The 16,608-nt window shown below is 48.5% G+C and overlaps 1 long non-coding RNA gene across 2 annotated transcripts in view; it reads left to right on the forward strand.

Annotated features, from left to right (window-relative positions):
* The window catches only part of LOC132213436 (uncharacterized), a 117,327-nt gene that overhangs the window by 86,839 nt on the left and 13,880 nt on the right, over nt 1-16,608 (forward strand). For both annotated transcript variants that reach the window (XR_009447999.1, XR_009448000.1), the window contains exon 5: nt 10,383-10,501. This is a non-coding gene — a long non-coding RNA (uncharacterized LOC132213436). The remainder of the gene's footprint in view (nt 1-10,382; nt 10,502-16,608) is intronic.

The raw sequence follows: 16,608 nt of genomic DNA on the forward strand, positions 1-16,608 counted from the left end.
TAGTTCCTTGAAATCTCAAACAAGTGGCTTTAATCGGCTCTTTCTCCCCTTCTTAAGACTAGGGGTGAGTGTGGCAAGAAGAGGGAAACTCTTCTATTGGGGTGGAAAGAGCCTGGTTGCATTGATCAATATTTTGCCCCTGGATAATAAAGAAAAGTTTGAGACATAAAAATTATAGATGGGACACAGCATGGGAGACAGATGATATTTGAATTGCATCTAAACCGAACCAGGTCCCCATATGGGACTCTGAAAGGAAATTAAAAATGCTTATTGATTGAAATTAAAAAATTACATAAATGTGTCTGATATTTATGTGTCAGGCACCCTGGTAATGGAAGGTAACTGGATTCTGGAATGACCTCCATCTTCAATGAGCTTCTTTTATGGTATTTATTTCACTTTCCCTTAGGACTTAACCAGAAGTAACAGAAATAACTTTTTTTTTTTTTTTGGTAGAGACAGCATTGAGAAATATGGCTAGTGGGAGAGTTGGGGACTTGTGCATTTGAGCAATTCAGCAATTCTTTGGGTATAGGATCAGATGATGCGAATCTACTGGTTCTCAAATTTCCCCTCTGCATTGATGTGGAAAGAATTGTGTCATTCCTGGTAGAAAACCCAGCCAAACTATTCCCTTGGAGATAAAAAAAAACAAACAAAAAAACACAAAAAACACAGAATAAGTGTTTTAAGAAATATTTGGGGGAGTCAAAAGAATGTTAATGAGACATTTGATAAAGTTACACAAAGAAATAGAAAATAAAATAAATACTTAGGACCAGTTGAAATATTTAAAAAGATGCTGAAAGAAAATGCTGCGCTTTAGGAGTGGAACCAGGAAGTCGGGCAGAAAGAACCCAATAAGGGGATAGCATGGAAACCAAATCGAAGAAGCAGGACTTTTACCCAATGACCATTAGAAAAACAACAACAGTTATTGATTATTTTATAAAAACAAATTATGGTGCTAGGAAAAGGTTCAGAAGACAATCAGCCAGCCTTGGGAAGACTATACCATGTCAAGTTTGTGGATAGTATCTCTTATTTCCTCTGTGATTAAGGACACTGTTCTTTGTATCGCTTCATTCAATTAACAATCATTTACTGAGCACGTACTATATTGGCATATAGACCTGCAATGAATATATTTTAAAAATCCTTACAACTCTATGAGTACATCTATTTATTAGCCCCATTTTATAGACAGAGAAACTGATTTCCAAAGAGGTTAAGCACTTACTGAGTGTCACAGGTAGGAAGCAGTGGGAAAAGGATTTGAATCTAGGAAGTCCTATAAACCACTACGTAGTACTATCCCTAGATAAGTACATGAGTCACTGAAATATAAGACAGAAAGTGAAAAGCACTCTATGGGTGATCTAAACAAATGGCAGTCCAAGTTCCAGCCTCTGGCAGGGGAAGGGAATGGTGGGAAGATCTTCAAGGGGGTAGGGGTAGTGGTAACTTTGGAGTTCGGTCTTAACATGTGGGCAAGATTCCCTAAGTGGGCATAACATGTGGGCAAGATTCCCTAAGTGGGCATAACATGTGGGCAAGATTCCCTGAGTGGGCATAGGTACTCTAGCTTCAAGATGGAGCCGATGACATGAGCCAGTGCTCAGAAAGGGAAAAGTGGACGAGGTGTTTGGAGAACTTTCCAAACCCAGTTTGTTGGGGACAGCAGTTCTCTAGGAAAGCAGCGGACCAGCTGGGGGGGGGGGGGGGTTGGAAGCAGCCAGGAGCAGGGCTTCTCATGCTGTCACGTGCACATGGTGACCCAGGGGTCTTGTTAAATGCAGCTTTGCTCCGGTGTCTATGGTGCCGGCCCCCAGGATGCCCTGGTCGCTGGATCACCCTGGTGTTTTGAGGGCCTTGCTTTCCTGGCTTGTGGTGTGGACTTCACCTGGCAAGCTCAGGACTGCACTGGTGGATTCTAAGCAGGGAAATAAGGCTTTAGAAAGCTGTTTGGTGGTAGTATCAGATGCTCAGAAGGGAGTTTGGCCTTTGGTTCCTTTAGCTCCTAACTTTTAACACTCAATGCTCAGAATACACTGATGCATTCTGGGTTCAGGCAGGAAAACTGAAACCATCCTTGTTACTTTATCAGGGTTAATTTTGCCCTTGACTTCTGATCACCATGTATCCATCAGAGCTGTCTAGAAACTGTTCCTCTCCCTGCTCCAGGGCTGGCCAGAAGCAAAATCTGTGCTGTTCTCTAGGGGTTCTAAAAAGGAGCTGAAATGTTGGCTTGATGTTGGGCGATCCTTATGGGCCTGTCTTGGTAAAGGCTGGGCTCCGTCACCCGGCACGTTCTGGATCACTTTTCCACACAGGCAGATCTGCTCAGGGGATGAAAAATGCTGCTAATATCAGCCTGAAAAAAGTCATCAGGAAATTAAATCTGTGGCTTTAAAAAATATCCCACACTGCTTTCTGGCGCTGCTCAGTCTCCCAACAGGATCTCTCTCTCTCTCTCTCTCTCTCTCTCTCTCTCTCTCTCTCTCTCTCTCTCTCTCTCTCTCTCCTGTCTCTCTGCCTGGGGGCCTTCTTCCGGCCTCCTCCCCTCCCTATCTGGTCCTCCCGCCCTGGGCCCCCTCCCCTAGACTCCCCTCCTCCCTTTCCTTCTTCCTTTCTCATCCCACAGGACCTCCTTCTTTCTTCGCTCTGGGCTTCTCCTCTGTGGCTTCAGGCTTCCCTTCCTGCCTTCAGGTCTCCAGCTTTTCCTCAGCGCCACAGAAGCATCTGTCTGTCTCCTTTTCACTTCCCATCAGGGAATCCTAAATGCTGAATAGGCCCTTCAGACAAGGTCCTGAAGGGGACTTGGCTGGGGCACTGGGGGAGAAGGAAGAGGGGAGGAGTGCCAGGACCTGCCAGGACCATACAGAAGCCCATTGATAGGCAGCCCCTCAACACAGACAACCCAGCCCAGCCTCCATGGCTCCGGGTGGAGAAAGGTGTCCCTTGAGGCGGTGGCCAACATCCTGGCCATCATGAATGACCTCAGTGTCTCTGGCTGGTAGGGGACCTTCACACGGTCCCCTCTGAATCCTTCAGCCTGTCAGCCCCACCATCGGTGTGAATATATTCATCTTGAAAATAATCTGTCAGTACATCTCCATCAGCAGTGCTGATTTCATTAATTGGAAGAATTAGCTCTTTGTAGCCAATGGAAGAACATGGAGCCAAAACACACGGAACGCTTTTCCCTGGTGACCCACAGACCCTTGGACGAACTCCTGGGTGCCAGGAAAATGGATTGTTTTGCAGAAAGAATATCATTGGATGTTTATTTAACATCACTCTCCATCCCCCCACCCCTCCCACCCCCACCCCAAGACCTCTGAAGCCTTTCACATCTGGCTGCTTTTCTTCCTTCACTTTTTTTTGTGTAGAGCCAGGGCAAGGAGGAAACTTCATCAGCCTGAAAACATCCAGCAGCAAAGTGTAAATTAAATGTGCAGAGAGGCCAGGAAAGGGGAGTCTTACATCCTGGGGGTGTAGGAATACGGAGACTGTGTCCTCACCCCCAGTCAGTATGAGCAGTCCTGCTTCTAGGCCCTGCATCTGCCACTAGTAGCTGTGTGACCTTCGGGAAGATACTTAACCCTTCTGAGCCTTAGTTTCCTTACTGGTAAAATGGGACAATAAACACATACTCATAGGGCTGTTAGAGGATATAAAGTGTTTGGCACATAGTAGACACTTGATTGCTGGTAGCTACTACTATTATTGCTGGGATCAAAGTCAGAACAGAATCCCATTGTCCCCATATCGCAGGGACCCACGATTGCTGGCTCTACTCAGGAAGACAGATGGGCAGAAGTACATCCAGTGGGGGAGACAGATGGGCAAGGGGATATAGACAGATGGGACATCTCATGGGGAAGGTGGATTTATGACAACCCAAAGGAGATACTGAGAGATGGTTGTCCTGTGGGAGGGACAGATGAACGAGGGTCCAACAAGGAGACAGAGAGATGACAGGCCAAAGTGGAAGACAGATGGATGGCAATTTCATAGTGGAGTGGGGGCTGGGGAGTAGGCAACCTCATGATTGGTGAGAACAGATGGACAACATGCTGCTGATGGGACCTGGGCTTCCTGTTTCGTCTCTACTCCTCGGGCCTGGGCATCCCTGAATTCAGAAGAACCCCAGGGGCTCTGTGGGCATTTGAGGGAGGAGGGAGTGTCACTTGACCTGAGAAGACACTGAATACCAGGGTCAGCCTGGCTTCTGTTCCTCCCTCCTCCCACAGCCAATCCCTGGGTGGCCCCACAGATAAAGGCTCAGCCCTGATGAGAAGGAGGAGGAGGAGGAGGAAGGGGAGAAGGAAGAGGAGGGAGAAAACAGTGTCTTGAAAGCAAAGGGAAATAAAAACTGGCTAAGAGTTTTATTTATTTAAAATAAAGGTTCAGTTATGCTTGACTGTAAACATGCTGGCCCATCCCTCCCTCCCTCGCTCTGCGTGGCAGAGGGCTCGGACCACACAGCGAGCTGGGGCAGGAGGCAGAGAGCAGGCCAGAGGAGGCTGTGGGGAGGCGTGGGACTAGGGTGCCTCAGGTGTGGGGAGGAGAGAGGGGTATGGGAACTCAGTGACCTGCTGAGCACAGCTGGGCTGGGCTGGTCCGAGGCCCCCTGGCCCTCTGCTCCCAATTCTTCAGTGCACGAACCCGTAATAGTCCAAATGTCGTCAGCTCCACAGGCAGCACACGCAAGCACTCAACTCAACGTGCGATGGGGATGGGCGTAGACAGGCACACGGACACCACAGGTGCACAGGCCTCCCTCTCACCTGCCTCCGGCTGTGTTTCTCCCTTTGTCAGAGAGAGAGACAGCAGGGTCCTGGAGGAGGTAGGCGGGACTCCAGCTGTGAGGTTTGCTATTGGAACCAAAAATCCTCCTCTGCTTTTTGTGCTCTTTCTTTCCAGTTCTACCTGACTTCCTTCCGTGTTTTTCAGTGACTGAGCCATTTTGGGTGCTGTTAAGAACCTATGAGCTCCCTAGGGAAGGGAAACGGTGTGGATGGAGAAGAATCTGGAGTAGAGACAGAACTGCGGGGGGGTGGGGGGGGCTTTTATGAAGAGTTTGCTGGGACCTCTGTTGGTGGCCCAACTGGTCAGGGAAGGGCTGTGGTATGCAGGGTCAAGAGGGAATAGGCAGGAAATGTTTGTGATAAGAGGCTTCCCCTCTCACAAGCTCCCCTCCTTTCCAGCCCCAGCTGCGGGATGAGGACACAGGGAGCTTTGGAGGCTGCAAGAGCCAGCCTTTGGGGCCGCGGCAGGAAGGGCTGCATTTGCAGGGGCCCCCGGGGCCTGAAGAAAGGCAGCACTTGGGGATATGACCCTGGGAACCCAGCCAGGGCTGCCTTCCTTTGGGATCAGGAACTTTAGTCAGACTTCATGAGGCGAAATCAATCCCTTAAGAAAAAAGAAACCAAATAAAACCTTGGGGTTTGTTAATCCCGTTGCGGAGCGGGCAGCGCGGGGCTAACTAAGGCCTGGCCCCAGGGCATTTCTTGCTCCAGGTTGGTCCCACTCGGAGCCATTCATAACGTTACCCAGGAAAAATGTACCGAGGAGGGCCAGGCTGGAAGCTCTGAGAAGGAATCCAACCCAAGAGGTCGTCTGCAGGGGTTGGAGTTTCAGGAACCGTGTCATGCAGCTATTTGCAAAGCCGTCTCTGTTCCCCGGGCTCCTGCTGTCTCCTGTTTGCTCCAGGCCCAGCAACTTCACCATCTGTGGTTGGCTTGGCCGGCTCACAAAGGAGCATCCCAAGGATGGGGGCCAGGCTTTGGGCCTCCTGCTATCGTACCAGTGCCTCTTCTTAAGGATTAGCAGCTTCTATCTACCCCTTGGGGCTGCACTGTAAATGCCTGTGTAATGCTAATTTGTGGTTGGCAGGAGATTGATTGGGAAGGAGCTGAACAATGACAAGAGGTGGCTGAGCTCCCTCCTTCTCCTGGAGGGATTGTGTGGGTGTGGGTGTGTGTGTGTGTGTGTGTGTGTGTATGTGTTTGTGTCTGCTAGGAGGCATGTAGCAACAAAGGCACAGAGAAGATGATTCAAAGAGAGGATGAGAAGTGCACAAGCACAAATTCAGAGGATTTTTTGATAGGAGTGGCAGCCCATCCCCTTTTGCCATATTCGATTTGTCTTTAGCAAGTCACCAGGTCTAGCCCACACGTAAAGGGAAAGATTACTTATAGGAGGCAAGAATCATGAGAGCCATTTCAGAAGCTGCCAGGACACTTAGAAAGATCCCAGCAAAATGCCCGTGACAAAGTAAATGCTTAGGAAAAGATATTGTTCCTTGGTCCAGTGACATGGTCTGGGATGTGTGCTGGTTTCCCCCCAGTGGCCCTGGTCTCTGCTGTCCCATCTTCACCCCTGTTGAAACTGCTGGGTGTTCTCGGAAGGTATTTCCCTGCACTCTCTGGGTGTGGGCGGCAGACAGAAGATGGATACTAACTCACGCTCACACTCACGCTCACACTGTCTTCCTAACAGCCTCTTCATGAACGTGTGTGGTCTTGCATTGTGGTCAGCGTACAGATAGTTTAATTTCCTGCTCACCTGCTTGGTGGAGGCTCTGATTTCTTCTTGCATTTTTTTTTTCCTTGGGCAGCCTGTGGGCAGGTATTTCTGTCTGACCATCTGGTAGCCATTCACCTTTCTGGTGGCCTGAGAAGGAATTAATTTCACTTGTTTCTTTAGCCCTATCTGCCTTCTGTGATGGCAAGTTACCTTTATCACCTCTTAAAATTCTTACGACAGACGTTGGTCCTTCAGGCTATAGGTTCTTTAGGATTCTTTAGGTTCCCCAGCTGTGTGCAATGGCAGCTCCTCCGTTGGTTTTGCTCCTCGGGTCTTTCTTTTGCACGAAGGCTTGAAACATCCTAGATATACTTCCACATCTGTACCTCCCCACCCACGGCCCACAGTGGTGAATTCAGCGGGACTACACCAAGCCTAAAGTACTCAGAAAACAGCAACTGGAAGAGAAAAATCTGACCCCTGCCCTCACCCTGTCCCTTGGAGACTCCTGAGGCCTTTGGCCTCCTAATTCTGGGGAAGGGGGGGTAATTTGGGGAGAGCAGGGTAAGGGAAGATAGAGGAAATTCCTGGACAAGAATGAGGTGGGTGGGGCCTCTTTATCCTGCGCCAGCTCTATGGCTCGAGGGCCTACTGTCTCCCCTAAGGCGTCCAGAAGGTGGAGAAATCCTGGATTGAAATCCCCCTACCAGGTGGGGCATCGGGGCTTCTCTTCCAGAGTCTCAGCTCAGCCCACCACACTGCTAGATTTTTGTTGGAAGGAGTGTTGAAGAGGCAGTGGTCATACACTGGGCGATCTGGCCCTAGAAAAAGGCACTTCTGATAAGTGTAATGATATGTGTTTCCTCAAAATGGTGCTGCATGAAGGGGATGACTAATATCCTGGTCCAAATGAAGGCAACATTTTCAAAGTCCTCCACACACCATCGATATACTCATTTCTAACAGGTGAATGGACATGGTCACCATTTCTAAGGCCTGTTGCTCTAGTGTAGTGGTCAAGAATGTGCACTCTAGTCAGATAGGCCTTGGTTTGAACCCCAGTCCCTTCATTTGCTATTTATGTGACCAGAGCTAGCCTCTCAAAGCCTCAGTTTTGTCATCTGTAAAATGGCTAGGTGATGGTTTCTCTTCTCATAGGGTTGCTATGAGGATTAAAGTAATAAATGTAATAGTGTACATAGCATAGATGCCCTGTGCATAGTAAGCCCTCAAAATCTATTATTAGTTTTATTATCTCTGCTCCCAGAACCTTCTAGCAGCTGAAGCCTCGGTTTTTGGGATCTTACCATCCTCATTATACATCTTACCTGATGGAGACTATTTCTTTACCCCCTCCCCTCCCTTGACTACCCCCTAATGTAATGACCCTTACATTAATTTCCATCTCCACGATCCTCCCCATATGTGAACCAGTGTCTAAGTCCTATCAGCTCGTCACTGTGAAACGTCCCCTCAGGGCTAAGGGACAGTCCAGCTGGGAGGCCTCCCTCCTTATCGTTGATGACCTCGCTGTGAACCTTACTGAGGCACTGAGGAGAAATGTAAAAAGTTCAGACAAGTTGTTATTTGTCATCCCCCTTCCCCCCAAAGTTAATGGAATTTAACGCACACTCTAAAACACAGAACTGAGTCAAAACCCTTTTTGTCTGTAGCATAGAGTGAACGTTTCACTGGGCTGGAGAGCCTGGCCAAAGAAACCTCCCAGGAGGCCAGCTGGAATGTCTGTGGTGGGTCGGGTCTTTCAGTGTGAGAGGAGGTTAGACTAGGGGACAGGGAACCGTCAGTGTGGCCTGAGGCGCCATGGTGACCCCAGGCTATGTCCACAGCTGCTCCAGGCAGAAAGTTTCCTCAATTGCTACAGGGAACCCTGGCAGAGCAGTGCCCCATGAACAGCCAGTCATTCTCACTTGGCAACTGGCACACTGCTTTCCATAGCAACAGGACTCCCCGCTCTGTCCTCTCTGAGCCCCATCTCAGAAGCTTTTTGGCGTGGATATCAAGACCCGGGTGTGTAGTCTTTTCAGAGAGGATGAATCATCTGCATACTTTATCCAGATAGAATTGGGCTTTCTAAGCCCAAAGCTCTCATGCGATGTAAATAGTGATGCCGAAGGCAAGGATGTCAGGGTGTTAGGGAGGTTGGCTATGCTCCCAAAGCAGGAATGCTGAGTCAGTTGATGAGGCAGATTTTGATGAGTGCTGTGAATTACTGGTTTGGCATGGGATGTGGAATGGCTTTATACCAAATCATTGGGGGTGGAGGGGGAAGGGTTGATATCAGCAGAGACCCCAACTCGCTTTAGAAAGAGGGGTGGTGTCTGTGAGCTCCTTCTCAGAGATCTGGAGAGCTTGTGGAATATGACAAAAGCCTCCTGAGGAGGGTGAAACTGATAAGCTGTCCCCTAAAGGGCGGAGGAGGATCACTCTTTCTCAATGATGACCGTCCCGCCCATCAGGAGCGGATAAAGACTATATCTCAGGTAGGACAACAGAAGTGAGGGATATGGGATAGGGTGATCTTCAGGTGGGTGGGGGTGAAATATCTGCAACTGGAGTGAAGACAGTCTTCCTTTCCGATTACTCCAGAAGAGGACATCACTGACTGGATGGTGGAAGATAGTTGCCTTTTGTACGGAGGCTGGATGCAGAAGGAAGAGAACAGTGCTGGAGAGCTCTGCAGGCTGACGAGTTACTGGGGGAGCTCAAACTTGCTTTGGGAATCTGACCATTGATATAGGTCAATGATGGCGAACCTATGACACACGAACTCATTTTTTTGTTTGATTTTTCTTTGTTAAATGGCATTTAAATATATAAAATAAATATCAAAAATGTAAGTCTTTGTTTTACTAAGGTTGCAAATATCAAAAAATTTCTATATGTGACACGGCACCAGAGTTAAGTTAGGGTTTTTCAAAATGCTGACACACTGAGCTCAAAAGGTTCGCCATCACTGATATAGGTCTTGCTTTCTGTTTTGTTCTTGTTAATCCTCACCCAAGGATATTTTTTCCATTGATTTTTTTTTTTTTGAGAGAGAAACATTGATGTGAGAGAGACATCTTGATGGGTTGCCTCCTGCACACTGACCGGAGTCGGGGATCAAACCTACAACCCAGGTACATGCCCCTGACCAGGAATTGAAACTGCAACCCTTTGGTGTATGGGCCGATGCTCCAACCACTGAGCACACTGTCCAGGGCTTGCTTGTTTTTTTTTCCTCATCCGAGGATATGTTTTTATTTAGAGAGAGGGAGAGAGAGAGAGAGAGAGAGAAGAGAGAAACATTGATCAGTTGCCTCCAGGGATTAAATCCACAACCTAGGTATGTGGGTATGTGCCTTGACTAGGAATCCAACCAACAGCTTTTTGGTGTACAGGACAACACTCAACCAACCGAGCCACCCAGTCAGGGCAATGTGGGTCTTATTATTGCCTGGATTATTTCTGTTTCTTTATGTGTTTATAACAACCAAAGAGAAGGATGAACTGATCTCTGCAGTTTTTATTTTTTAAAAAATATATTTTATTGATTTTTTACAGAGAGGAAAGGAGAGGGATAGAGAGCTAGAAACATCGATGAGGGAGAAACATCAACCAGCCGCCTCCTGCACACCTCCCACTGGGGATGTGCCCGCAACCAAGGTACGTACTCTTGACCAGAATCGAACCCGGGACCTCTCAGTCCGCAGGTCGACGCTCTATCCACTGAGCCAAACCGGTTTGGCAATCTCTGCAGTTTTTATATGAGAAGATACAGTTAGTCTCTTTGATTTGAGCAGGTGGATGAGATTCCTAATTTCCATCTTTATGTTTGCCTGGAGGTTTTTACAGGAAAGGATCATTGATGTGGGCTTGAAACATGGCGCCTATGAATGGGATGTACACTCGGCGGGCCTGGAAAGAACTTTCCTCTGACAGCTGGAGACAGCCTTCTGTGTGGGTGAGTGGGGACATAATCCCTTTTATCCTGGCTTTGGTTTTCCTAATTACCTCTTTAGCAGTGCTGTTCATGACTGCCACAGGTGTCAGACTTTGTATGGGCAAATGATGAGAGCGGACCAAGATCCTTGGTCATTCCTGATCCGTGTGTCTGGACCTTCAATACCGAGGGGTCTTCTTCTCCATTGCAGTTCCTGGCACTAGGGATGGGAGGTATTCGTTTATTTCTGAAAAAAGTCCAGAAACCAGTCAGGAAAGGCAGCCCTTCTTTTCAAATCCAAAAAAGAAGCTGCAGTGAAACAACTGGGGTGGGGATTTGTCATTGCTTTGGAAAATTGTCCTTTACATTTACAAGTCACAGGAAGTTGGCAGAGAAGAAACAGCTGGATTCTTGTCATCACCTTAGCTCTTGGCATATTATCTCAAGATACAATGAACTATTCTACGCTTGGAAAGTGTGTAGAAACATGGGAAGTGTGTGATAGTGGGAGCAGAACACTGGGGTTTTAGACTGCCCCGACCAGCTGTGGAACCTTGGGGAAGTTGCTTTGGCTCTCTGGGTCTCTCCAGTTTTCTCCTCCGTTGGTGGGGGTAGGGAGAGTGGATGGACAGGGATTAGGGGGTCTCTCTTCTATGACTCACTGGCCATAGCATGACCACGTGTCATACACACACAGCCAAAGATGTTGATTGCTCTCAGCAGCATTGCATTCTCCCCTCCCCTGCTTCCCCAGCGGGTTATCTTGCTGACTCGACTCACACAAACCCCATCTGGACACAGTCCAAACGCCAGATGTGCCCCCGATTAGTGTCGGTCTGGGGAATGTTTCCATGACTGAAAGGTCAGTGTCAGCTGGAAGTGCCCCGAGTGGGCGTCTGCCCCCCGCCCATGTCAGCTGCTAGAGTTGAACCTTCTATTATCTCACCGGCCAAGGAACTTAGGTGGGGTTGCGTGGGGGTGGGGGCTGGCCAAGTTCAGGAGGGCCTTGTTTTACTCACCTTCCTTCTTTGCTCTCTGCTGAAGGGCAGAGTGTGATTTTGCACTTGGAAGAGACCCCAGGGGTGTGCAGAGAGGAAAGTCCTGCTGGTGTGTAACTGAAAACACTTTGTTCCCCTTTAGATCTGCAATGTGCTCATGTCTCTTCTGATTTTCTTATGGCGGCCGTCACCTCCACTATGGAAAGAAAAATGAACAGTAATGTTGTGATGGGCCGGGCTGCCATGTTTTACCCTATTTACAGGTCATTTTAAGTATCGCTTCTACACTTCAGACAGGCTTTCATGTTTAATTTCACTCGTGTAGGGCTATGCTAGGCTTTCCTCTAGGTAGCAATGAAAATTAAACACAATTGAGTTTGATGTGTACCTTATTGATTCCAGACCCATTTCAGTAGACTGTGACACTTCAGCGACCTGCAAATTCTACACATTAGAGTTCATATTTTATACAAACGCCGTACATCCAGGACATGGATTCGAATTTCTATCAGCAACATCCAACTCCTAACAAAAGACACAGGGCAGAAGATGATAGTGACTAAAGAAGATGCATTGCAGATGATATTTATGGTCATCCCCTATGAAAAAAAAAATTCGTGAATAATTTCATGGAAATCACACCCAAGAGGGAGTCATAATTCCCTCAGTTCCACATTGTTCTTCGGGTTCTCTGTAGCCTGCTTCTTCTCCCACAAGTCACCACAACTTCCTTTCCAAAGGATGGTTGTAGGAGAGGGGAGAGGTTGTGTGATAGCCTGGCTTGGGAACTACCAAGTAGTATAAACTGCTCAGCACTTTTGATTGATTATGTCCTGTCAAAGCAGAGTGTGTGACTCTGGCCCATGGTTCCTCTGGCAGAGGCATCGAAGGCTACTTGAGCAAAGAGAACAATTGGTAACAGAGCAAAGCGGGGGTAGGCGGGTTCTGACCAGGCATTGGTCTCAGGGATTGTGTCAATCTCTCTTTTGCAACTGAGCTGGGAATTAGAGGCATTATTCAGGCCGAAGTGGGAAAAGGGGAATTTTTACTAGAGGGCATGGCCTTCTGAGGCAAGGGAAGAAAGTTCCCAGCTGGGGCAGGGAATAGAGGGAAGTCAGAACAGCTTGTTTAGAGTGGTATTCCCCTCGGGGGGTCACAGGGCCATTTGTAAAATGACCCTAGATGTTGGTGTACAGCCAAGGCTGCAGTTAGCATCACCTGTGGGGAGCTTTTACAATCCCTGATGCCCAGGCCCCACCTCAGACCAATTACATCAGACTCTCTGGGGTGGGACTAGTTTTCAGGGCTCCCAAGGTGATTCCAAGGTACAGGCAGGCTTGAGGCCCCCTGATCTACGACTTTCTAATCAAAATATGGCCCAAGGACTAGCACCGTATCAACTGGGACTTGTTAGACATGCAGAATCTCAGGCCCCACCCCAGACCTACTGAGTCAGCACCTGCATTGTAGCAAGGTCCCTGGGAGATTTTTTTTTTTTTTTTATCCTCGCCCAAGGATATTTTCCCACTGATTTTTAGAAAGGGTGGAAGAGAGAGGGAAAGACATAGAGAAATCGATGTGAGAGAAACACATCGATTGGTTGCCTCCTGCACACGCCCTGACCAGGGCCCGGGCCTGGGAGGAGTCTGCAACCAAGGTATGTGCCCTTGACCGGAATTGAACCTGGGACCCTTGGGTGTGCAAGCTGATGCTCTATCCACTAAGCAAAACCGGCTAGGGCACTGGGAGATTTTAAGTCTATTAAAGTGTGAGGAGCTATGATTCTCAAACTTTGCTGCACATTAAAATCACCGAGGGAGCTTTTGAAAATCCCAATGCCCAGGAAGCACCTTGTATCAATTAAATCAGAATTTCTGAGGGTGGGATGCAAACACCAATAGTTTTTTTTATTGGTTCTCAGGTGATTCTGATGTGCATGGTTTCTCAACCCTGGCTGCATATTAGAATTTCCTGGGGGAACTTTTAAATGCCCTACTCTCAGAAATTCTGATTTAATTGGCCTGAATAGGCAGCAAAAAGCTTCCTAGGTGATTTCAGTATAGAGCCAGGGAGAGCCCCTGTACCAGAATGTTGGCCCAATTCACCGAAGGAACAGCCAGCTTAAAAGCCTTGCTCCAAGTCAATGGGTCCAAGAACACCTAAAGGAAAGGAATGACCAGACCATGTCTAGACTTATCTGGTCTCAGGGCTCTTTGATATTTGATCTCCTTACATGTGACAATTACTATACTCTTTTATGAATTCAAATATTTGTGTGCCTCCTTACTTTTCTAATAAAGTCCCTTTTGAAAATTCAACCTCAACTTTACTGAAATAAGGGGCAAAAGCATTGGTCACATCTGGACCACAGGAGCTGGGAGCAGCTGAGGGATCAGATGAGATGGAAGCAAGAGGGGTCACCACAGAGAGCTCGACTGAGCCAGGGATTGTGATTTTTTTGTCCCTTTGACGCTGTGGCACTCTCTCACCATTGCCAACATGACTGTGAGTCAGGTAGTTCTATAGAAGGTTGCTGGATTTAGCAAATAACACAAGGGTGCTAAGTAAAAATTGAATTTTACATAAATAATGAACTATTTTTTTAAAAAATATATTTTATTGATTTTTTACAGAGAGGAAGGGAGAGAGATAGTTAGAAACATCGATGAGAGAGAAACATCGATCAGCTGCCTCCTGCACATCTCCCACCGGGGATGTGCCCGCAACCCAGGCACATGCCCTTGACCGGAATCGAACCCGGGACCTTTCAGTCCGCAGGCCGACGCTCCATCCACTGAGCCAAACCTGTTTCGGCAATAATGAACTATTTTTAATATAAGTATGTCCCATGCAATATTTGGGATGTACTTACAGTAGAAAATTAGTTTGTTATTTATCTGAAATTCAATTTTAACTGGCTATCCTATGTTTTATTTGACAACTCTAAATTCTCAGTGTTAGGAAATCTGCCCTGAGATTTTCTCTAGGGCTTCAGTAGGGCCCTGCCATCTGATGTGAAGTCCTTGAGTGTTTGTTTGAACCCTGTCCCTGGGAGGGTCACCACCCTGGGTTCTACAGGGGTTGCTCAATACCTGCAACCTAGCACCGGCAGGGGTCTGTGGGGGATTGCCTATGGATAAAATCCTTGCACTTCACCTCTTCCAGCTCACCTGCAGTCCTTGGTGTTGAGATGATTCCTGGGTGTTCCTCAGAGGTACCCTCTTCTCTCACTGTCTCTTGCTCAGTTTAGGCTGCATGTGTCCAAGAGGAAGGGAGCTGAAAGGCCTTGATGGGCAGGAGGCGACAGCGTTGAGCCGATGGTGACTCAGACATATGTAGGGAAAGGGGGGTAGAGAGGAAAGCATGGTTCATAGTTGCAGCCGTGGCATGTCCCCGAAGCGGCTGTTCAGTGTCTGAGCTTGGTGTCTGGCTTTCTGCAGAGCCTGCTCCACCGAAACGTGTTCAGAGTCAAAAGTGCAGTTTCCTGTTCATTCAGCTCCAAACAGCTCGTCCCCTGCTGACTTCAGAGTGTGTGGGGCCTTGAGGGAGGGCAGAGGGAAGCAGAGTGGGAAAAGCCAGCTGCCAGCAAGAGGCACAGACACATGAGAGATGTGCAGAAGAGGTGCAGATGGAGGGTGGAGAGAGGGGGAGAGAGAGACAGAGGATGGGGGGAGATAGAGAGGGAGGCGGAGGATAGAGAGAGGCGAGCATGTAGAAGGGAGGAATGGAGGCAGAGGCCTGATTAGGTAGCTGGAGATGTCAGAGATGCTCAGGATGATCAGGAGGGGGACCCTTTGCTCCTCCCTCTAGCTTGGCCCGCTGAAGATCTAAGCTGGTGCCGGTCTCTTCCCTGAAGCAGTCTCTCACCCAGTTAGCCTCAAGGAAAGCCCAGGAGGGCTTGTGCAGGCTGAAGAATAGGCTGAGCCGAATCCCGAGGCCATGCTCATTTTCTCGGGGTGCCCAGAAGGTGAGTGCCCCTTCGTGGGGCCATGTGCTGGACAGACCCCGTAGGCACAGCAGAGGCTGGAGAGCTGGCACGCCCCCCACAAGAACACACACTCACAATATCTACTGCGGGAAGTCCTCCCCCTCTCCTTCCTGACACCATTGTCTTCCCAGAATAATAAATCACCGCAGCTTAATAAAGGTCACAGACTTGGTTTCGTGTTTCTTCTGGGATTCAAGTCTCAGGAAATCCAAGCTCTTCTCTGTCTCCTTCTGTTTTCTGTTCTCTCTTGACTCCTTCCTGACGGGCTGCCGTGGGGAGAGCAGGGTTTTCCAGAGCATCTTTCCCCACAGGCACCTAGACATGGTGTGGGGAAGACTCTCAAGAGAAACCTCAGTAGCTGGTGGTAAATTAAAATGATAAAAGGGCTTTTTGCCTCGCAGACAACTTAGTTGTGGGCAGGAATAGTCAGAGGTTCTCTGGAAGATCAGGAGAGAAGCCAGAGAGGGGAGGACGAGCGGGAGGGCGGTGCTTCAGAACAGGGCAGATTTTGTGCAGCGCTGAGGTAGGGTTCCAGATGATCAGTACTGACTGGTAGATGGAGACAGGCTGGGCCTTGCTGACTGTTAGGGGTTTGGCGGATCACATCTCAGCTAGGGCCTGGCCACTGGCTCCAAGTCTGTTCTCTGTGACCGGAGTACACTTGCTTTGGAGACTGAGAGGCCTGGCCACTAGAGGAAGAATTGGCCTGGTCCTATGTGCCAGCAGCTCCCTCTGGAATCTAATTCAGAAGCACAGATCTTTGGCTAAGTTGTATGCTGGATTGTTGGACAGTGTGTCAGGTCCTGGGAACCCTGGAAGATGGGCTTTGGTGGCCTCTTGGGCCAGGCTCATATTCTCATCCCAGCCTAAGAAAGAACAGCTTGCCCCCTGGCTAACACACGTACCTCACTCAACTGGTGTGGGTCGGGCCGGCTCTCATTTGTCTACCTCTGACTTGGCCCAGACTTGGCCTGAGGACCCTGAGTCTTTGCCTAGGGGAGACATCAGTGGGGAAAGATTCATGGTTGAACTTGTGTAGGATTGTGATGTACATTTCTTTCCATGGAGTTGGGGGTCCGAACTCCTAGCTAGTATGTGTTTAGGGGTCAAAGAAGGAGAGCTTAGAGGTGGGGGCATGGCTG

This window comes from Myotis daubentonii, chromosome 12 (assembly GCF_963259705.1).
Source record: "Myotis daubentonii chromosome 12, mMyoDau2.1, whole genome shotgun sequence".
NCBI lineage: Eukaryota > Metazoa > Chordata > Mammalia > Chiroptera > Vespertilionidae > Myotis > Myotis daubentonii.